The 24,926-nt window shown below is 38.4% G+C and overlaps 1 protein-coding gene across 2 annotated transcripts in view; it reads right to left on the reverse strand.

The window, feature by feature from the left end:
• Positions 1 to 24,926, reverse strand: part of SLC10A7 (solute carrier family 10 member 7) — a 145,396-nt gene that overhangs the window by 59,864 nt on the left and 60,606 nt on the right. The window lies entirely within an intron of this gene.

Below are 24,926 nucleotides of genomic sequence, written 5' to 3' on the forward strand. Positions count from 1 at the left end.
AGTATTTCTCAAATGACTTTATTTCAAGAATTGCTGGCAGTTTTTGGAAAAGAAAGATCAGCCAAAAAATAGATCAGCTCTGTTGGTTAGAATATGAAGTTAATAATATTAAAAAAACCCCAGCCTGCACACCCCACCTCACCACCCAACAAACACATATTCCAAACACAAAACTGCAGTTTTTATGATTACAATGAGAAAGAAACTTCATATCAAAATATGTATTATTTCTATTTCTTATGTCTTTTCCTTGATTTTGTGCTTGGAAGTGTGTTTTCAATTTTTTTTCCCTTTATTTTTAACAAGTTTGCAGACAACTTTATAAGGTTTTACATCTTAAAAAGAGAACCTTGCCTCTAGAAAAGTGCTTCTAGGTCTGAATTAGGCATGTTTGTGAGCAACAGGACATCTAGTGCCAAAGTTCTGACAGAATACAGATGTTCTCAAAAAAAAAAAAAGGGGAAAAGAAAGAAAGTGGAGACACCTAAAGATGGAAAAGTTGATTGTTCCCTGTTTTCACTAACATGACAGAGATTGTAAAGACCACAGCAGAACTCAGGGCCAACTCTCAGTCTATGCAAATCAAGGAGCACAAGACTCCCACTCCCCTCACCCTCCAGACTGGTCCCAGTTCCACTTCACAACATCAGCCCTGAGCAAACACACTGATTATTACCTGTGACACCACATTATTCATCATCTTGAATAAACTGATTTAAAGTGTACTCCCACGTCAGACTGCTTTGCAGTAATCTTAACTTTAGATATCACATATAGAATGATTCCTTCTGTTAAAACACATCTTTCACATACCAAAATCCTCAGAAATTAGCTGCCTTCTCCCTTTTTCCACCTGTCCCCACGTAGCTTTAGAACTGTGCAGAACCTCTTGATAGAACACCATTGATGGAGATAAAACCCCCTATGCTAAAAACACATACTTGGATCCAAAACCAGAAGGGCAAAATCCAGAAAAGTCAGGTTGGGACCAGGCAAGTCCTTGTGAAAGCACAAGAACTGAAGGGGCACTGAATGCAGAAGGGACATAACAGAAAAGGGCCTGGTAACAGGTGCAGAGGCAACTGTGAATTTTACACAGCTCAATTTTTAAGTACTAAATAATTTGAGCATGAAGATTTCAAATTTGTAACTGAAATTATTCCAAAAACATTTCAGTGCCTTAATATTTGGGTCCAGCAGCTGCAGGAGCCTCCGGGAGAAACTACCTTTTTATGGGTTCTTTAAACATATTTTAATATTGTTGTAAGCACAGGTATACAAGCTATGCTGTTCATTTGACTTACTTAAAGATGGCAGCAGAGATGACAAATTTCTGTTGTTTGAGATGTTGAAATTGGTTTCCACAATACAACGTGTTTTCCCCATTTCTAACTTTGTCCCCATGTAAATTACATATATGTTCTGGTTTTATCTCTTGCAATCTCAGAGGTTAAATTACAGCTTTCTCATATTCTTGTAATTTCAGTCATTTCCCCAAGATGCAACTTGTGTCCCTGTGTTGCTCCCACATGGACATCACAGAAGCTCCTGGTGTTGGGCAATTACTTGCCTTTTGTTTTCCAGTTCAATTATTTTCTAAATAATTTCAAGTGTAACACTCCTACTATACATCCCTCCTCTGTCAGCTACTCTAATGACATTTTTGGATCTGAGAAGGCTTATACAACTCCAATTATTCAAAATAAAAGATTTAATTTAGTTCTTTACATCTTGTTCTGTATTAAATGACTGTTCTGAAAGCTGGAGAGAACAAAGGCTTATGAACTGATGCTTTTTAGGATGCTTAATACACCCATTCTCCCCACAATAAATAATAGGAAAATTTGAAAAGATATTGAACAGAGTGTGAAGTTAAGTTCACATATTTTTGGTAAAATGATAAATATTGCACCCCACCAACATAACAAACTACAAAAAAAAATATCGGAAATAGAATTCTATGTAACCCTAATTCAACTATAATTACAAATAACCACTACAACAATAGCTGTAACTCATCCAATTAGGCCAAGATTTTAATAGCAAAACTGTGAATTTAGAAGCACTATGTCAAAATGGCTTTTGTTTTATCAGAGGGGGCAAAATAAATCAGATTTCATATCAACTACGAGATTATGCAGAGGGCTTTGTGAGTTGTTCCAGACATTGTTCCACCTTTGCTCTGTTGTATTAATCTAGTGCCTCCAATTGTGGGAATAGACATTAATTTGAAAAAAAAAAAGAATTACGAGATGATATTAAAAAAGCTTACCAGCATCAGATAACAATAGAAATCAAAAGCATTTCCAGTATTTATTAATAATTACTATTTGCAGATATTCCTCTTGCCTACATTTTATACAAGGGTAAAAAAATGGAATCAAAAGGAATGCGAGCAGCCAGAGTTCAATTCTTTCAACCAAACAGATCAGAGAAACAAGAAATACTGTGATCTGAGCTACCAGCAGTAACACCACTACACTTGTCACAGATGAAATGTAAAGAATAAAACCAAACAGAGAGAGCATTTTTTTCAGCAAGGTGGAGGGGTGAGATTCTGGTATCAGATTGAGCGTTAAGCCAAGAATAAGAAAAGAGTATTTTAGAAAGGTAGAACTAGAGATAAGGCCAGTTTGCCTGGCTTTCCCAGCAGAGGGCATCTTAAACACATCAGAAATCTGTTTCTTACTCAGCAGCAGAATAGTTCAGAACACGGCAGTAAGGACCCTGAAGTTCTAAAGCAACTATGAAAACTTCCTGGTGCTTTGCAGGTGATACAGGAGAAATATCTGGAACGATGCACAAAATACAACACAAGCCTCTATCAGAGCTGGAAATGACCAAACAGTGATCAAACAACCTGGATCCATCAGTTATGTGGGAGCTGGCAGCCAGGGTGTGGAATAGCTTCTACAACAGGGGGGATCCCAGGTGCTGCTTCTGGCCACACTTCCAAGTGCTGCAACCTCTCTGCAGCAGGTCCACAGCTCCGGGTATGACCGAGGAGATTACACTGGGTCCTTGCTCATGTTTCTAGAACACGATCAAGCCCCATCCACCAAACTTGTAACACCTGCCTGCAACTTTTTCTTGCCTCTCTCTTGTGCAAGGCATTTAACTCAGCTGTCTTGTTGCTGTTCAAGGATCTGTCAAGCCTGCTGGAGCTACATTTTCCTCTTCAGTTGCTTTTGCTGACCATTACTCCTGGCCTCAAGACTTTCATCCTCTCCTTTACCTTCCACCTCAATGAAGCCTTTTAAAACTTCATCCTACATAGATATTTTTCCTAATTACAGCTGATTAAACCAGTCTGTTCCTATTCAAATCAATTTCTCATGGAGTGTCAGCAGAGAAAAAGATCACTAAGGTTCTGTATGTCAGGATAGTTGATACACTGGCATTAAGTGGACCTTGGTTAGAGGAGACCTAAAAGCGATAAAGGAACTTTTCAATCATCCACACCCTTACTCTTTTCAGAGCAATCCCCTTGTCTCTGCAAAAATCACTTGGAAACAATCCTGTAATTTCTACCACTGCAAGCAGATTCCACACCATGTGAGCATGACCTCAGTGGCACTGAGGAAGAAAGGCACTGAGCTTGTAGGATTAGGGTGTCTGTAGTTGTAAGCACAGCCCTACCTTGAAAAAGTGTTTAAGATATAATAAGGATATAATAAACCTAATTACATGCGTTGAGGTGTACTTTAAGTCCAAGGTATATTAGTGCAGTGTTAAGGATGTGCCATAATTTCTCCTTTGTTTTGTACATAGAAAATAAAAATGCAGTAGCAGTAAAAAATATATTTCACAAGAAAAGGTAATTTTGGACCAAATTCTTAAGTCTGTTTTCGTGAAGAAGAAAGTTAAAAAGAATCTAAATTTCCCCTGTATTTGGATCTATGCCAAGTTACAGGCAAATCTTAATTTAAATTACTAAGAAGCCATTCCCAGCCTCAGCACCTGTGCTCCCACAAAGCCGTGTGTGGCACTAGATGGTGCTGTGGGACCTTCCAGGGAAAACAATCTTCTCAGAAGTTATTGTATTGTTCAATTAGCCAGAGAGTTGATTCTGTATTTTGAAGAGCACTAAGTCCCAACAAAAGAAACCAGACCCACAGAAACGGAAGGAAGACACCAAATAAACATTCAGCTTTGACTGACACTGCTTTTTGGAGTAGCTGAGTGCCACTCTTCCCCTGGAAGGCTTCTTGCCTCTCCTTCCCAAAGTAACAGGATGCAGTTTTATGCTCAACACCAACCTTGCTTTAAAGGGTTCTACATGTAAAACAGAATTGAAACAGTCCCAAGTCACAAGCTCCAAGTCACAGGTGCAACAGGCAAGGTCCCCACAAGACTATTCTATCATTCTTTGGGACTGGACCTCACCACCCTTTAGCAGACACCATTTTATTCCAGTCAATGTTTAAAAAAAATCATTTTGACACAATAAGCTTCGAATTAACAAAACTTCGAAATAACTAATTTATTTTTCCTTCATGATGATCAGTTGTGTGAAAAAAAACAGAAGCATAAAGGAATGATTATAGAAACCTGAGAGAAAAGCTAAGGCAAATTCTAGAGAAATGAGCAGTTATAAGCAGTTATCAACATTGATTCTACTTATTCCTTTCTATAGCTTTCCTTGTAATTGAAAACTATTCAAGTAGAACAGGTTCTGTATAAAGGCAGCACCAACATACAAAGCAAAGCACATTTTGTTAACATAAACACTATGTTAAAATAAACTCTGATCTCCTTCATTCTTCTTCAAGTCAAGAATCTCAAGCGTTGTTAAGTATAAACACTGTAAAACTCCTTGACACATGCAAGAAAATAAAAACTTTATATAATGGGCAGGAGCACTGTGCCTATAAAAACTAGTAAGGGTTAATTATGCATCAGTAGTAGTAAAACACTTAGCATTGCAAAGGTCTCTTGGAGACTTGCTATTCAGAAATACCACTTAAAACTTGTCACTAAAGTGCTGGCTTAATTCTCCACTTCCCCAAAACGTGGGTTTTATCTGCAGTATCCATAAAACGAGACACTATCCCCCTCAGCCCAAATCAAACCAACAGCACAGTTTGTCTGTAATTATTGTTATCAATTAGATAGGTTACATTGGCTTTATCAGAAAAATGCCTCATCAGCCAAAGCGCTACCTGCACTCTGCAGGGTGAGAAATGCCCTCCAAATCCCCCAGGATCCTTCAAGATCATTCCCAAGTCTGCTGGAAAGCTAAGCTATTATCAATTAGTTTGGGAGCGAGCTCACTCATACATTCCTTTTCTTTTAGTCTAAATGCCCTGAATTGTTTTAATAAAACGTATGACAAAGCTCATTTAATCTCTTTCTACTGTTATTCTCAGGATTTCCACTCAGCATTGAGTATTTCCAAGGCCAAACCCAACCCAAAAGCACAGAAGCCCATGCATAGACACAAACCCCCCAAACCCAGCCCCCAATATGGTAATCTATATTGCTAGTGTTCTGTGCTGCCTGCCTGGCCCCAAGTCATCAATAATGAATAGAAATGTACAGCTACAGCAGTAGCCTGTGTCATGGGCTTGTCAGGGATTTTTGAAAAGGAACAAAAACACAGGTCTGCCATTTGATTGTGTCTTCCTCTGCAAATGCAGGAAGGGCAAAGCAAAGAGGTATTTATAAAGGGGAAATATTATTAACCCCCTTTGTATGAAATGAACAGTTTCCTCAGCCACACAGATTAAAAAGTATTTGCTTGCAACGCAACCAGTATTCTCCTCGGCCTGAGGATTTACAGTTGATTCTGAGCCCAGGGAGCAGAGGTTATTTCTATTTTAAGATAATGAATACATACTCAAGAGAAGTCAAATACCACAGTTTACATAGAGGGAGAAAGGATTTCTTTTCTTAGGAATCCAACAACTTCAGTATCAAGTAAATTTTGTTTTTAAAGAAGAAACTGAATGCATGGAAACGCATGTACACAAAGTCAGCGAAAGCCACGGCATTATTAAAAAATATGCAGATCCTCATGAATGGGCTAGAAAATATGAAAAAAAAAAGGTGGTACTTATATATATATTTTTTTCAAATGTTCCCAAACACACTTCTACAGATATTATGACTGTGGTCTTACAGGAGTGATTATCTCACATTTTACAAACAGAACACACCAGCTGGTACACTACCAATCCACCCCCTGGGGAGGGTGGGTGGCAGACTACAAAATGTCTACAGGACACACACGAACTAAACTGATTGAAAACTCAGTAGTAAACCCAAATATTTCTTGCTTTCCACATCTGCATAAATTCCAGAAAAAGTCCTGCATTAATATATTTAATTAATAGAAACATTAACTTTTGTAGTAGATGAGTATATATTCTCCACTTTGGAAGACTCAGCTGAAGATGCACCCTTGTCTTCAAAAAACCTGGAACTAGACAAATTGAGGTAATTTTAATAAGAAATGAAACTATATAAACATGAACTTCCAATCTGGCATCAAAAGCAAGACATCTCAATTCAGATTACATTGCCAGGCCTTCTTTCCCAGAAGCCAGTAACAAGAAAAAGCACATGGTTTAAACACAACTGAGGAAAATCTTCAGAAAGCAGCAATCAATAATACAATTTAACCAGCCTACTCTGCGTTCTGACCTAATGTTATCTTGTGATAACTGTTTTTAATGGCTAGAGTGGGATATTATCGTATTCAGCTGAGCTCAAGTGTGCATAAATCGCTGAACGTTCATGGGCTGAATATGTTATTAATGACTGTGAATAAGGAAAAAGGACCATAAACCACCTTTCTGTGGCAGATAATAAAATAACTGCCTCAAAATCAAAAGTACACACTCCAGCACACTAAGGTTAAAAAATCCCCAAACCACAGAAATGTGATTCTGTTTAAACTAACTGATTAAATTGAGATCATTTACTTACAAAAGAAACTTTATCCTATTTAAAGAACTCCAAAATTATTTCATGGCAGAAAAAGTTGCTTCTCAATTCTAATTCCAAATGCACTTCAGCATGACTACACTAAAAATCTTTCATTTTGCAAATTGTGTACAGTCGGTAAAAAGTTCTTTTCTCCTAGTGACATCTTTTTGTGGTTTTGTGAGTGCTCAGATACCCCTCCTCCAGCCCACTGCCCAAAGACAGGTTTGGCAGCACAAAACTTCTGCTTTGTTTTGAATATCCCCACGGAACACACAATCTACTTGGCACACATTTTCATGTGCTGAATATGCACATCTGCAACAAGAAAATGCAGGAGGGGTTCTCATATGTGGTAGAATGGGCCATAACCTCATTCTTGTTATCAATGCCATATGACCCTTGGAGCATCTTATGATTTATTTTTTAAAAATCCATCTGCTTCAAATATGTTCATTTTTTGGTTTGTTATTCACTAGATACAGATCTCACATTCAAGAAAAGATCAGTGTCTTTGTTCAGCATCACACTGTTGCTGAAGTGACAGTGAAAAAGTAAAAAAGTCAGGCAGAGGCATCCTAAAGAACTGCTTTATGAAAACACAACAACAAAAAACCCAAACAAGAAAACAAACAGGAAAAGAAAAAAAAAAACATGGAGGAGGGCAGCAAACAAAACTTGGCTTTGTACTCCATTTCCTGTATGGGTTGTGCCACTGCAACTTGCCATCAGAAGGAGACTGCTTTTCCCCTGTCTGATATGAATACTGGTTTTGCATTTAAATCATCTGCCCCCAAATGTGAGTCTTTGATTCAGTAACACAACAGAATATTTCCAGAGGGGGAAAGTGGTTTCTGAAAACAACAGTCCTAGTCTGGCAGAGACTGTCTAGGCAGGGAAACGAGCTTGTGTGTGAGACTGGAACCAAAGGAAGAGAAAATATTTCCCTCACAGCCCCCACAATGAAGGTTTGTTTTTTTTATTTCAGCTCTTAAGAGCTCAAATGGCAAGACAGTGTTAACCTGGAAGGTGTTTCTATTTTACAGGAGGTAAAACAAGAGAACAACTAAAAGATGTTATCCAAGATTTCTACCTTCCTCTTCTCAGAGCAAGAGTTCTTCAACCTACTTTGTCCTCAGGGAACCACAGCTCCAGAGGTGGCTCCTTTGTGACTCCTCAGGCTTTGCCTCAGCTCTTCCCAAAGAGCCACTCCCAAGGCTGGAAGTTCACAGTATGGGATTAGACCATTTGTGTACTTAAATTTACAAAAGCCTCAGTCCTCTGCATCCAGAATAATTCTCATTCTACAAGCAGAATATATTCCTTTAAAAAGTGGAATCCCTTTTGTAATTACTTAGTTAAATGACACATCACACACATTCACAGTGCCTCATTAGATGAAGGAACAAAACATATCCCTAAAGCCTTTGATTTTTACTGAGGGTTTCTAGGATTTTCTAACCAATAAGATATTTGTTTGTGCCTATTTTGTGTGCCTAAAACTGTTTCACCTGGTGGGTGGCAGACCGGACTTCTCCACAGAAGTTGTGAAACACTGAACTGCATCACTTGCTATCCATCCCTACCCTGAACATGGGAATTTCAGGAAGAGCAGCAAGATTCAATTCATCCTAAGATAAATAACTGACACGATTTTCAAAACAGTTCTCTGATGTTTGCCTCATTGATCTAACATAAATCAGTGATATGAAACCTAAGAACACATTACAACATCATTGCAATCTACCACTGAAAATCACAGAACCAACTCATCATTCAGCTCAGCGTTACCTGATAATAACTACTAGCTACCCATTACAGGGCAGTTTCAATACCCATAGCATGGAATAGTTAAACAGCCTCATCCTGGTGTTTAATACTGGTTCTGGTTGAAAATGAGAAACACACCTCCTCTCTGCCTAGGTATGAAAAGTATGTTTCTTTAGACAACAGATCCATACCCTCCAGTTTATACATTACCAGTTTATTGTCAGCCCTTTTCATTTAAAGTGCAATTTCCATGTGAAAAAGACACAATTTCATGTTTTGGGTTTTTTTACTGAAGTCTTACTGTATACTCTCACACAGGTGACAAAGGCAAAAATAACTGTTCTGGTTATTTTCCATTGCACACAACTATTTAATCTCTTTTCCAAAGCAGTTTCATGCAATGCAAATGCACATAATACAGGCTGGCACAGCACCCCAGTGGGCAAATCAAGGCCCTATTACTAAAAGGCCACAATGCCATCATCTCTCTCATTTCTGGATCAGACAAAAAGGGCATCAGGTTACCTCCTACACAGAACAAAAATAACCATCCTGTAAGGCTAAAAGTAACAATAACTTGGGATGGTCATTCCCAAGCTGCAAGCTATCTAAAGATTTTTTTTTTTTTAACCACACTGTTCTACTGAGAAGGCACACGAAGAGTTGAAAGATTGCTTGCCAGATGCCTACTAGATCTTTAGATGAACACATACAAAAGCTAAAACTGCTGAGTTACTTTTTATCTATCTTATGTAAGAGGGCGTTTTAAATGTAAATATTATACTTAAATTAGCATTTCTGGTTTGCCTACAATCAAAAGCCTCTAACATCATGACAACGAGGTGGCCTAGCAACCCAGACAGACAGACACAGGAAGTTCAGTCAGTCAGTAATAAAAAGCTTTGGCTGTCTGGCTTCAGGGAGAAGAAAATTGCTTGGAGGATCACTTCAATACTCTAGTAGGTGATGCACTATTTTATTCTTTCTGATAGCTGCAGTTTAAAAGAACTCAAAACAGGAAAATGTACATGTAAAGGCTGAGCAAAGATGTGGACTGATGCTTTATTTTGTCTTGTTTCAGATTCACGCTTTTGATAGAGCCTGGGGAGCCAGAGACAGAAGAAAGGAAACTGTCCCCAGTGCCTGACAGTAACAGAAGTGAAAACAGCTGCTTGAGTTGCTTGCTACCTGCAGAGTGGCTCTAGGAGCAAGAGGCTCTGCTGGGGCAGCAACAACCTCTGCAGTGTTTGCAGACATCACTGCAGTGCACTTGCCAGCAAAACAAAACATACTTACCAAATCACAGTCATAATTTCATTGCTTATCATGATTCGCTGAGAATACACCGTCATTCTACTCACCAGCAAATCTACATCTAAATTTACCCTGTGGTAAATTTAAATTTACAGTGCTGCTCATGAGGGACCCAAGCCTGACCCTGTAGCTGAGCAGCTACAGCTCCTCCCAGAGAAAGGAAGGATTCTGCCCCTAGAAGGAAGGTTTGTTTTATAAGAGAGGTGCTGTCAGAACTGAGGATTTTTCTCCACCCTCCTTCACTCTAATTACATCTAGGCATTAACAGTGCTAAACTCTGTGTTTATGAGAAGCTTTAAATTCTTCTGTCAACATGACTGACTTTCCCTTCACTAGTCTTCTTGAGGTTCCTTCTTTTCTATTCCTTTCTCTTTTGCCTCTCCTCAAAAACTTTTCCAAACAGATTAAAACTATAACCCTTCAAGGAGCTGATGTCCAAGTATCTAACATTTAATACCCTAACACCCTATACCTAGCAGGACACAGAGGCTCTCTGCATTTCTTTTCATGCATGTGTTTTTCCAGTAACTCTTACTTAAGCATGAGACCAAGAAACACCTTCTAACTCCATTGCTAACATCAGCATTGAAAAAAACCCCCAACATTAGCTTGTCTTCAGTCCTTCACAGCTACTGGCAACTCACTCAGCCAACTGGCAAATAAATCTGCTGTGGTCATTTATCCAGCAAGCAATGATTATCAAGATGAACATTGCCAGATTTGACAAGTAATGGCTGTATTAAATACCATAAGAGTACATTCCTCAGAAGCTGATGGCCCATCCACAGAATTCTTATAATTAGCAGCAATAACCATTCTGGGTAAGTGACTATTCTCTTCCAAGGGTAATAGCATCTGCTTACATAAAGGGGTATTTTTGGCACATTCTCAAGGTCTTCTTTCTTCTGCCCTGCTGTCAGAACTCTAATCTGGTATGCACAGCACCTACAGTGGTTCTGCATACTCCAGGTAATTAGCCTTTCCACTAATCAGAGAGCATCTCTCATTGCTGCAAACATACAGGACATTGTTCCTTAACTCTGAGGTTTCCTTTGCTCATTTCTCAAAGAACTGACTCAACACCGGGTACCTTGAACTACACTTTCAATGCACACAATTTAGAGCTTTCCAAATAAAACAATTTCTGAGTATTTTGCTGGAAGCTGAATTTAAAGACATGAATTATCGATGTTTCAGCTAAAATGTATCCCTGATCTTTCCCTTTCCTCCTAATAGTTAAGAAAATAAAAGCTCACAATATGTTTCTCTGTGACCATCTCCACACGCCTTTCTGCTTAAAAAATTGATCATCTTAGATAAAAACTAATTTGCACCTATGATTTATTAAGACAAGAAACTCGTGTTTAGAAAGAAAAAGGCTGCAGTAAGTGTCTATGCTCTGACAAATGGCAAAAAATACAGCTGATTTAACAAATGAGTGCTCAATCAATGATGCACTGAGGCACATGACAAAGGGAAGTCAAAATCCATTACATTCAAGAACCTCCTTTAAATTCCACTTCAGTGCACTGACCCTGTTGCTCAATGCTAAAGACTTTACAAGGTTTTCGGAAACATTTAGAGGAGCTTTTGTTTCGGCATTCACTCAGCTGCACCTCACAATTAACACTGCCAGACTCCTCTCTAATCAATTATTCATTAAGATTACTAGCATATCTTTTGAGCGCCTTAACTTCACATCACAAGTGTGCGAGGGATGATACATCCGTGTGTACTTTGCAGAATAAAAGGCAGACTCTAAGCAGGTTTTAACGTTTAAATGAGAACAAGGCTAAAAGAAGCGAAATCAACACTTTTAGTCAAAGTTGAGCTTCAGGCGAGCTGCAGGCAGTGCACAGCGTGAGAGAATTTGGCTCCAGAAAGTGCCCATGTGTTGACAGCTGAATAAGAGTTTGAAGGCTTAATGGTAAGAAATGTTCAGTCAGTGGTAATGTTACACTTTACTTACTCAGTTAACTACTCATCTTCTCCAGCCCTGACAGCTGATGACACAAACCCCATTCAATTCAAGTTTCACCAGTTGCTATACAAATATGTTTATACACACGGCTAGTATTTTTACCAGTCCAAAAAAAAAAAAAATCAGGAAATAATTTTCAGGATATAACTATCAAATACAATTGTGCTGAGAAATTAGGAATGCAAAAAACATCTGAAAAAGTTGCTGAAACTATAGAAAAAAACTCAAATAATTTGAGCCTATTTCTACAACTACAATAACACGTGTGAAATAAGGAAATATCAATTTATGCTATGGTAGAACCTATTCTATTAAACACATGTGTTGGTGAGGAAGATGTCTGACCCCTCAACGTAATTTAAGCACATAGGGTAGGAAGGTTCTGTATTTTAAGTCCATAAGAGATCTAACTTGGGCTCTGAAGTTAGAAAGGTATAAATGGTCCTCCCAACAGCACACAGAAAAACCCTATTATCACAAAATCTTTTAGGCTGGAAAAGACCTTCAAGATCCCACTGTCAAGTTGAAATGATGAAGTTTTCAGTCCTTGTATCCACCTGCTTTATCTGGGTCAGGATGAGCAGCCAGATAGGACAGTAGGCAAGATGAGCCTAGTTACTTAGAATTTTTGCATTTTCTAAGCATCACAGCATGAGTAAAGTCTAAACAAACAAAAAAACACCAAAAGAAAAAAAAAAAAAAAGAAAATAACATTACCAAAGACAAGCAAATGGTAGATAATAACTGTTCAAGCACCCATGGTGCTACCAGAGCAGAACAGAGTTTTCTGAATCTAAAGTGGTATTTAATAAAATCTCATAATCTAAGCGTGAACAAGTCTGTAGCTGCTTAATAACATGTCAGTAAAATGCCAGAGGTGCCTAATACTCCTCTATTCTGCATGCCCACAGCTGCTGCTGTCCTGGCTGAGAACAGCAGCTCTGTGTTTACTTTCTACACATAGTGATAAGCACATCATTTACCAAAATCTGGTAACTTTTTGGTAAATAAAAGGCAGATCATTTACCAAAGACTGAATATCACATTCCAGAACCTGATCTTACATCACAGAAACAATAAAAAACCCCCAGCTTATCAGCAGCTGGAAGCAAGAGCCAGGCAATGCCTTTGAGCATCTGCAACAGATTCCAGCACTTCAAAATGAAGTGAAATTATGCTCATGATTACACCTTGCTCCTTAGGTTATCAAGTGGCCTAAATGCATAACTCCCAACAAATGGATTTCTTGAAGCTTCCCAATTCACTGAAGACAGAGGTGCCCAGAAACATTTAAAACAAACAAACAAAATTAGAATAAGGAGCTTAGAAGTGAAACTCCCCTTGAAATTAAATTAGGTACTTTGAAAAGTACCTATTATAACTTTACAAAGCATACAGAAAGCTAATTGTGTGCTTCAACAGACAATTGTATTCCTGAAACAATATTCATTATCACACATACTGTAAATATGTGCAAAAAACCTCAATGTATTGAAATACTGATAGCAAAAGAACTTAGTGCTATCAAACCAGCATTGTTGCTGGCTTAGGGACAGTAAAGATATTTAAATGGCCTTTGGAAGAAGTCTACTGAAAGGTATGAATTCATTGTACAAAATACCAGCTTATAAGATGTTTTTTGTTCCTGCTACACTTCCAGTGATTTCATGGAACTTGGTTATTCAGAAATAATTGTTTCAAGCAGAAATAAAATATTCTATCTCCCAGAAAATAGACTGATATTTCAACTGAAGTACAGTCTAAATCCTTACACAATTTCCTTTACTATCCTGATTTCTTCTTTTTGTTTAGAGGTAGCACTTGCATATGTTATCTCTGCTTTTCAAAGAGAAAATAATTATTTAGATTCATATGTAAATTCCATGTTCCTTCACGGATTGTCACAGCAATGCATGACAGACTGTACAGTATTACCATTGAAAATAAAGTATCTTAAAGGAAAATGAAAGGAGAACAAGATAGAAAAAAACCCAACAATAAAAGCATTACTAATTCTCTGTTTAGCATCAGAGGCCTGAACACAAACTACAGCTCTGCAATGGAAAGCTCCCAGCTGAGAGCCCTTTTGGACAGTTGGGTGTCACGAATTTCTGCTGCAACACAGAGATCTGTGTTCAATGATCACTTTTGCAAATGCTCATTGTGGAGCTCCCCATCATTTGTAAAACAGATCAAATGGTCCCACTCCACACCCCCACCCTGTTTATCACTGTGTGTGTAACCCTGTCCTCAGGGTGTTTATGAACAATGTTTAAAAGGCAGCAATATGCACAGCTGATCAGACCAGCAGCTGATCAGTATTTAATCACCAAATCCAATAAGGAAACAAATGAGGCAGAGCACAGGGGTAGAAAACAAAGGTAGGTGGAAAATGTTAAATGAGCCACCAATTTATGGAAGATAAAAGCACTCTCAGAAACAATTTACAAAACAATTTTCTTTTTACACATTTAATAAACATTCTGTCAGAGTAAACGAAATCTCAGAAGCTGGAAGTTAAAAAAAAAAATCAATTAAAATGAAGTCACAGGGAATGGTGGGAATTGTTCCTGGCAGTTATTTGATATAGTATGGTTAATATTTCTAGTCAGGCAAATTAACAGTTTGGCTGCTGTAGACTTGTACTCACACAATACATAACCTCTGAGGGTTTGTTCTAAAAATTATAGAAATTTATGCATAAATACTGTTATATAGCTACATTTGAGATGTACAATAACAGTTATTTACCACACAGACTCTAATACAAAGAAATTCTACACTGCTAAAAACAGCCGAAAAGAATGTCTTAAAATAAAAGTAAAAAAGACACCATTCATTCCACAGGGTCCCATTTCACTTGTAAAAAATATTTTGAAAGCTCTTAAATGAAAATCCGTTTCTCTAGCCAACTGTATCAATAGATGAGCTTTTCTTTAATACCATTCTGCCGTATAATTTGTACTGTGCCACACTATATTGATTGAAGAAAATTCCAGTGAGGCAGTGTCAGTTTCTGTTTCTACAGGGAAACCACTGAGCTGAACAGCGAGGCTCCTAAGGTCAAATCAGGATGCAATTTGTGTTGCTACTTTAAAATTACATGGGGCTAATGAGGAAAACATGGGAGATTTGCAGGCATAAGATAAATATTGCCTTTTCTCTTCACTATCCTGTTAATGTAACTTGAATAACCATGTAAATTAAGGTTTTTACTTTCATGAATGAAGTAATTTATATTTGCAAGCAGAAGCTGTTTTCTTCATATGCTTCAAGTCATTTACTATCTCTACTGCGCTGCCAAGTATGGCCACAGAAAAATCCATTTATCTTCCAGCTTATCTCGAGATTCTGCTTAGGAGAAGCTGCTGCTCCTTGACTTTTGTAGCTCATGTTTGTGTTAGAGATTTGCTCACTTCAGGTGCAGGGAGGGAGAGAGAAAGCAGCTTATCTTTATCACAGTGCTCTCTGCAAACACATTCCCTTTCACATGGATGGTGAAAGTACAGATAGGCAACTTGATGCAACCTTGCCTTGTTCAGAGGAATCAAAAGGGGAATAAATAGGAGCATTTCACATGAGAGTTCACATTTATTTACGTCTGAGCTGTACAAGCTGAATAATTAACTCTCACCTGTGACAGAATATCTGCCTGCAGACACCACAAGTGGAATACAGAGCACCTCTAGTTTAGGTGTTTGGACACCTGCGAGTCAGCAAGGAAAGGGAATTTCAGTCTTGCCCACTCTCCAGAAAAAAAAAAAAAAGACTCCCCCTGTCCTGAACCTCAGACCCCTGAAGCCACAGGTCCTCTCTGATGCTTGGACAACCCTTCATCCCAGCTCTCTACCTGACATACATGGAAATTCTGTGCTGCTGTCATGCTATGGGCTCTGCCCATATTTCCTGAGCCTGGTACTCCCTATCAGTGACATTCCTCCCTTACCCTGCAAAGAGCTCAGAATTACACACAGGTTTGTAATACAGAACTCAGAGCCTGCCAATGAAAAGCTTCCACACCTTCAGGCTTTTAAGGTCTAATGTAAAGTTATGAAAATTGAGCCGACAATACAATGAAACAAAGGAAATATATCAATAAAAACAGTTGTATTTGAACTAAAGAATGTGCAGACTAAACAAACTTCATGTTGTCCTGAGGCATTTCAGATATGTTATTCCTCCTGCCCTCCCCTACAGATCATACAAGGGATTTATGAGTTCTGCTAGCATGCACATGCTCAAAATAGTGAGCACAGACTGAAAGGATCAGCAGTGGTTTTTATAAGCACTGTGCTTAATTATATCTTACTTTTTATAGTGACTACTGGATTAAAAAAAAAAAAAAAAAAGCAAACCCAAAACAAAGCTATTATCTCAGCTTGCTCAGTGCCTCAGAAAGACTAAATGACCACAAAACTGAAAGTATCTCCCACCCCAACAACAGCATGAACAATGTCAGAAGCAATGCAATTAAAAGAGCCACCTATTAAAACAGCACCATCTCTCAACTAGCTAACTTTGATTCAAAAGAGCAAAATAATTTAGCAGAGAACAATGCACACTTCCTAACCTTTCATACCGTGTTAACAGGTGGCAGTGCATTTTTCTTTGATGTTTGCTGTGAAGTCAGATACAAAGAGCCTGTTCAGTTATTCTTTGTTACATTTGTATTCCCCTCTGCTACCAATAGCTACATTAAAAAAACAAAACAAAACCCCCATATATTTTAAACCTTATGAGATAAGCCTGTCAGTGCACACAAGCATTTAAAAAAATTTTAAAAGTTGTAATTGAAATTACATGCTTTTGACTGCTGACAGACAGTTTTGTACAGAAATTTTGTTTGCAAAACTAAGATCCATAGTTGAAATTATCAGAAGGGATATAGTTAAAAGAACAAATGGACAAAGCAAAGTAAGGACAGGTTACAAACAGAAGGCTTTGCTCAGACTGTTGCAGTCTGTTCCTTGCCCAAAAGCCAAACTTTAGACAGGTCTCCTGAAGTGAACGAGCTCAGTGAGTGACAGTCCTAACCAAGCAGCAAACAAATGCAAATTTTTCTGATGCCCATCTCCATCGAGCTATTGTAGCTGTGCCTTTATCCTGCATGTAGTGTTGTTTATTTCCAAAGATTTGCACTCAGTTTTCCACTCGATGTGTGAGACGCTGAGATAACAATGCCCTACTATTTCAATACAATGCCTCAAGTAGTAGCAGGTAAGCACAGCTAACACATGGGAGAAATGGCAGAATCTTCTGGTTAAATCTAAACCTCATTCCAGACATCTCCTTCCTTGAAACTATTCTTTTACAACTGGATGCATGTATAAGGGGTTGAAGAGAAAACAGGACAAGCTCACAGAAGATAAATCTATTGAAATTCGTTACATATACAGAAGTACTTTACAAAATACAGAGCTGTAGAATGTGAGAGCTTCAGAGGAAAGTGACAAATAAGAATAATCCAAACTTTAAACACAGTGCTCATTAACTATCTGCTCTAGGTCACTGATAGAGAAGGAATATTCAATCAGCTCCAGTATAGCAGATTTTGTTTGCTTCAATACAGTTGCAGCCATCCATGTATAAAGTTATTTTCATCGAAGGAATATAATTTGCTTCCCCCCCAGACTCATAATAGAACTGAGTAGCCACAGAATCTCTCCCTGTTGTTTTATTACCTACAGACTAGGAGAATTTCAGAAATTAAGAAGACAGATTAATTACACTGTACAATTTAATTAAGTCTTTGAAGAATAATGGATCCAGCAGAAAGCTCTGTAATAGCATGACAGAACTGGGAAAGAACAGCGAGTTCAAAAAACAGACTAAAAGGCCAAAATGGAACAGAATCTCCCTTTCCACTGAAGTTCCCAGAATGTAGAAATAAACACTTCCAGAGAGGGAACAAAGCCTAGCCCTGCACTGTGTCCTAATGAATCAGGACGTACTGCTGGTGGCTGAGGGATGCAAAATGTCCAAGCATAGGAGAATAGCCCCAAGCTCTTCCCAAATTATGCACTCAGGTATCACAGGCCTGCTAGCAAAATGTATCAGATCCTCCTGTACATTATAGTTATTCTTTTGGAAAAGAGGACAGACATAAATAAATTGTAGAACAAAATCTGATACGTAGTGGAATAATAAAAGTGTTCAATGGGGAAAGGTTTTCATGCACTGCAAAATTCTGCAGAAGTTCAGATGGCCAGAACATAGGTACAATAAATGCAAATGCATTCACTCCCATAAAGTGTGGAAAACTTGGAAAAAGAAAATTCACTAGTATAAACATAAAATCTTGTTCCAAGTGGCCTGAAACCTAACTTTTCAGTTAATAGGTATATGCAAGACAAAAACCACAAACTGACAGAGTTTTTGAAAATGGCATTGCGAATGAGACATGACAAAAAGTGCATTTTGAAACTGTATGACCATCAATGGTCAACAAATATATAAAGAATATAAGATACAAAAAACTTGGTCATCTGTACGTTGAAATTATTTATCCCAATCCTGCAAAGTGTTTAATCTCAAAATTAAAGACAATAATAACTTGTTGGGCTGTTTGTTTTTTTTTTAAAACCAAACAACCCCAATTACATGAGTTATGGTATCAATTAGCTCTACATTAAGGCATCTGGATGAGGTGAAAATCTGCACATGGATGTATTTATCTTACTGGTATCAACACATTCCATCCAAAACCAGGATTTCACTTATCATATACTTGCAATCCTTTGAAAGGAAAACTGTGAAGAGCTCTCTAGTAGCCATCTGTCCTTCTTATGCCAATACAATGTAGACAATTATAGCAATATTCCTTTCAACCTCTTGAACAAAGTACATTAAAAAGGTTTGATCAAATCCTCTTTATGCAATATATGCCACATTCAGTGAATACAAATTGATGACCTTGCCCTTTGCCCTGGCAAACTCTCTTTGTCTTTCCTCTGTGAAATAGCATATTTGAACACAGTATTTTCTTAAACGTTGCCCTGATTGCATATGGAGAGAACACAGGCAGCTAAATATTAATCAAACAAGTGAATGAATGAGGTTTCTTAAATGCACTTCTTGTACACAATTTTAACACTCTCTCACCCACCTCAAATCTTCTGTATAATGAAATGCCAGACAGGAATATTATGCAAGTATGTAAAAAAAATGTCATAATCTCAAATTATTTAACAGTACCGTGAAAACATAAATCCTCCTTTTTGTACCAAAGCACCAACATGTTAAAGGGAATACTATAATAAAATCTTTTTTAAAAAGCTTGAGCACAAATTATGTTTAATAACTTCCATAGCTATGGACAATTCATTAGGCTGCTGTGACTGAAACAGGCTAAAGAGCACCTCTCCTTTTTGTTCAGTTTAGTATGCAAATGGTTGTCAAACTGCCAGAGTAGCTGGTTGCAATGATTTTTCTACACTGCCAGTTAATCAGTCTCCTATTTCATCTGTATGCAACCTTCATACACACATACAGGAGAAACAAAAACTGAAAACACCCAGATAAGTGCTTACCTACAAATTATCAGGGAAGACTCAGCACTAGAGTTATTTATGTTATTTGTTTTACAGTAGTACTAAGTGGTTAGGTGAACCAATGTGCAGTGAACTGCATGTATTTATCAGTCTCTTCCTCCAAAAGTCTATAACCTGGCTTATGAGACACACATTAAAAAATCCCAGAGGACAGAAAAGGAAGCCAAGAGACAGATAGATATATGATGGGGTTTGTCTGGTTTTGTTGGTGTCCCCTCCCCCTGCTTTTTTTTTTTTTCCAGTCTGGATTTTTAATAAAGATCTCTTAAGAGTCTCAGAAGTTACAAGTGATGGCACAAAGTGAACAAGCACACCTATCTGCTTTTGGGCTCCAGAACAGAATGGATTAAATAGACATTTATAGACAGAGTTCAAGGAATTGAGAGAGAGCTTTGTAAAGTGCACACCCAGAGCATTCACAGCATTTAACAAAAAATCTTGTGTAACAGGCTGGCAAAGACAACGGATTAAAAGGAAGCGTTAAATACAAAGTGTTATTGTTGTGCTCACTGCCATTGCTTGATCATCAGGAAGTCAGGAGGTGGCATTTGATAAAGCTGGTTACTAAGAGGAGAAACAAAGAACACTCCATCTGTGTCACACGTATGCCATAGCTCATATTAGCAATGAAAAATACAGAGAAGATTGTCCCTTTATTCATATTTTAGGGGATAAGAAGACTCGGCTGTAAATAAATAATAAATAAGAGCTGACAATTCTTCCACTTTTCTTCATTGAGCAGACCAAATAGAACACAGGTCCTCTATGGAGCAGTATAGCCCACACTCAACTCATACATCACTGGTATCCACAAAGGTATTTCTCTCCTGATTTCTCACCCAAAAGCAGAAGAGTCCAGGCTCCATCTGATTTGGGTACTCTAGCAGACTTTTATTTGGATTCTTTCTTGTAATATCCATACCTTTCAGAGACATTACCAAGTCTTAACTTTGCTATCAAACTGTGTGACATATCTCACAGATACTAACAAATGAAAGTAGAAGCCCTTGAACAGCTAAAAAAAAATATATAGTAAGTGCTACTTTTACCTCCATTTGGTGCTACATATATTTTATCTAAACTCTTAACTCCATCATTTGAAAAGTAAGTGATTTCATGAAACTTTATATTAAAAATACTTGCAGTTGTTCCATTCAAGTAAAAGAGATTTGAAAGTAGTAACATTTCTCCAGCTGGAAGGTACTCATCCTATTTATAAAAAGACAGGATATTGTGTACATGATTTGTTATTTGGACCAGGGAGGGAACCCAGTAGAATCATGAGAAGGACATTATCAGACAGACTTTGCAAGGATAAGTGTATGAACTTACAGCATTTCCACTTCTTTAACCATAAGAATGGAATGAATTCTAGAATAATTTAGTTTGGAAAAGCCCACTAAGTTCATGAAGTCCAACCATAAGCCCAGCACTGCCACGTTCACCACTAAATCTTGTCCCTCAGTGCCACATCTGCATGTGTGTTAGTCACCTCCAGGGATGGTGACTCCAGCACTTCCCTGGGCAGCCTGCTCTAATACCCAACCACCTTTTCCAAGAAGAACTTTCTCCTAATTTCCATCTGAACCTCCTCTGGTGCAACTTGAGGCCATTTCTTCTCATCCTCTTGTTACTTGGCAGAAGAGACTGACCCCCAGCTGGCTATAACCTCCTTTCAGGTAGTTGTAGAGAGATAAGGTCGATATGAGAGCAATATGAAACATGCTTGATTGTTTTTTTTTTCTGGCTATAGCTTGGAGCACTTCAATACTTGACAAGATAAACTTCAAAATACACTACCAAAAAAAACCCCAGAAGAACAACTCCACCAAAAAAACCTAACTGCTCCTTCTAGTCCTGTTTTGTAGCAAAACATTACTTTAAGAAACCTTGCACTTTGGCACCAGACCAGTCCTTTCCATTGATTTTCATCAAGGGCAGAATTCCACCTTTTAAGTTTACACAAGGCACAGTTTCACTTCAACCTCCTCCAGCAAAAATTGTCATCTTTAGCCTCCACTCCTTTGGCCACAGTTAACATCTTCTCTTCTTCAGTCACACATGAAACCATTTCTAAAATGGATCACAGACATAATCGAGTGGGGGAAATAAACCCCTGGTTTTTGTTTTAAAACTCAGCTCATTTCACTGTTCTGGTCTAAAACACAGCTCAAGAAACCAACATGTTGGCACCTTTTCTTTTGCAGCATGAGAGGAGCAGAAAGCAGAGTTGTCACCTCTTAAACTGACTTTGTCACCAGAGAAGTCTGTAAGGAATTGCACCTCAGATTATAAAAGAAGAAAACAAGAAAAAATATCCCATTTTGCTGGATCACACTTTCCTTTTGAAAGTGCTGTAAAAAATCCTACCAAAGTGTCTGTAAAAAAACTCTTGACACTTGCTGGGCAAGAACACTTGTACCTTCTGAGCATCCTGCTACTGTCTACCAAAAGGTCCTCAGAAGCAGGTTCACTAGAAGTGCACTGATAATCGCAATTAGGAAAACATATGCTTTATTTGGAACATAATCTCCCAAAACTGCAGCATTTAAGGCACATTTCTTGCTGTAAGCAGCGAAGAAGTTTACTAATCTTCAATGTTTCCAGGCATCAGCAGAGAACTGTGACCCACTGAGATGTCCTCACCAAAACACACAGAACTGCCAAATACCCATTTGGAACCACATTAGAACCCATTCTCCTGCCACACTTTTTTCTCCAAACAAGGTTAGTTCCAAACTCATGACATTTCTTTTAAAAGGTCAAGTTTGCTTTTTGACTTGCTTGATGGTTTTTCACTTTTGTAATTCCACTCACCTGAACAACCTATAGAAATCAATGCATTTCCAAGGACCCCAAATTAATCTTAAAGTGACTCTGGTATGACTATCCAAAGCATTCCATGCAATACCTCTCTCCCAGCCATTTCCTCACTGTTCAGGGCTGTACAAAATAATGCATGCACCACTCAAGCCTCCTGCAGGACCCCAGAGAAATAACTTACTGAGGTGTGCACCATAAAATCAACAATATCTGACCTAACAGTCTCTGGTTACACTGACAAGCAAAGGATAGACCCTCAAACCTGCTCACCAGCTTGATTCCTGAAAAGGCTACTGCTGGATCTCAGGAATCTGGAGTTTTGGAGCTTTCTGTGCTTCCAGGCACAGGACCCCTGGAAAACACTGTTCTGGACCTGAAACCTTGGAGAAGGCTTGTAAATAGAAATAGTAAGTTAGAAATCACAAATGTGTAGTGGGTTAGATGTGTGTATTTTCACTGAGTGATGGGTTTTAAATTCGAGGGTTTTATAGTATAGTGGTGGATATGGGACAAGATGGAGAATTTTGGGTGGTGTCTCTCTCTTTGTTCATCTTCTTCTTTCTTCTTCACGGAGCTTAGGTAGTAACCTCTGGTTGGTCAGTCAAATATCACTCTAAGGGTCGTGGGAATCTATTATTGGGTCAAAAGGACAAATAATATAGGTGTTAAACCTTTATTGCTTTGTTTAGCTTTAAAAGGCCTTGATACAGGCTCAGCTGAAGCCATTTTTCCCAATTCTAGCAAGGAGCTAGAGGTGCTGTCATACTTTCTGTAATTCTTCGATGAAATATAATGAACATCCAAGCCCAAAAATGAGAATCATCTCAATCACCTTTCTCATAATCCTGGCTCTGAGGGAAAATAAACGAGACTGATGACAAACCACTAATAAGTGGTGCAAAGCCCAGCATACACCCCCACAGGCTACCACATATTTGTTAGACTAAACCAAATTTTTATACCTCCCTCCAGTTACAGGGAAAAATTTGAAAACTCTTTAAAAAAGGCATTAGACGTCCAAGATGCCACTTCCACACTTCCAGCAGGTAAATTTACTAACTCCACTTACAGAGATATTTCAAAGTGTTTCTTTCTGGTCAAACAGAAAATCCCTGTCTACTTTTCACACTCAATTTTACTTTTTTCAGACACCTTTTCAGTGTTCCTCAAGAAGAAAAACATCAGTTAATCAAAGGAAAAAAATTCAAGCATATAAGTACAAGTTCAAAAGTATATTTTTTCCCTAATATTATATGTTGAACTATACAGCAATTCTCCATTCTCCTAGTGATTCTCTAGTCCACGTGATACAATTTTTTGCCTGTCCATTAGGGATGACAGTGAAGAGACCTGTCATTGATGATTCACTGCTACACTGACCTCCACCACCACCTTCTGCCAACACAACCAGAAACCTCCCTGTGCTACCAAGGGCTGGCACCATGTGGATGGTGTGGCCACCAAGCAAAGAAGCACACCAGGGTGACTCCTCTCCACTACAACAGCTTATTTTCCACTAATTGTGGCAGGGACTTTGAATCACTTAGATGTGGAAGGCTTGGGAAGAGAATATTGGAACTGAAGAGACATGAGGTGGGAGCTGAAACCACCACTCCACATCTTTTGTGGCACATAGTTTTGGGAATCAGTTAATTTTGAAAGGGCTGGTTCTTTTGTAAGCAAGAGAAGTCAATGCCAAAAAATAAGCCCACTGAGCCAAGAAGGCAGGAAAAATGGCTTGACACAAATACAAGACTCCCAAAAGCAGTGACAGAGGAACAAAGGAACTGGAGTCTGTGATTTACCGAGGATAAATCTCTTGTTGTGTAAGACTTGTGAAAACTAAACTCATTTTCTGAAATTATGTTCTCATTTTCTGTGATTCTTTGCTTTCCTGAAAAGTGTTTCCTGCTAAGGGTAATTAGAAAATCAAAGCCTCAACGCATCACTAAGTTAGGGGGAAGAGGTAGGGAGGTGAGATAAACTAAAAATAATCAGCGTAACAGAACAGGTTGGCTAAGCCTCAGACAAAACCCTTGTTCTCTGAGACTGCATTTCCACTTCTGAAACCAGAGGCTAAGCTTGCTTGCCTGTTATACAAGATAGAGATACAAGTCTGTTCAGAAACTCAGCAGTCCAGTTCCTTTCCTGTTTTTGTGTGAGGTTCTTTCCACTTCAACTAACTGTGAGCTTTACCAGGAGACAAAGTGGGAGATGTCACTTGTCACAGACAGCCCTTGAGATGCTGTGCCTGCCAGAACTTTCCCTCGTGTTTGCCATTTTCCCTGGCAGCTGTGTCTTGTGTATTGTTGTTCTCTGGACTAAGATCTTAGTTCCATGGCCCAGGACCCAGGTTTCCTCTACTCACAAAGATCAAGCATAGCCTAGTGCCATTCTCTATTCCATCTAACCTCTTACTTCCCTTCCCACATTCTGGAATACCATGTTCTCACTAAGACAGCTCTCTGATAAACTGGACTTCTGCCACAGTCAGGATTTAAAAACAGAACAAAGCACAGGAAAACCATACAAACATGGAAAGGGAGATTTCAATACTCAGA

Source organism: Sturnus vulgaris, chromosome 4, assembly GCF_052056855.1.
Source record: "Sturnus vulgaris isolate bStuVul1 chromosome 4, bStuVul1.hap1, whole genome shotgun sequence".
Taxonomy (NCBI): Eukaryota; Metazoa; Chordata; class Aves; order Passeriformes; family Sturnidae; genus Sturnus; species Sturnus vulgaris.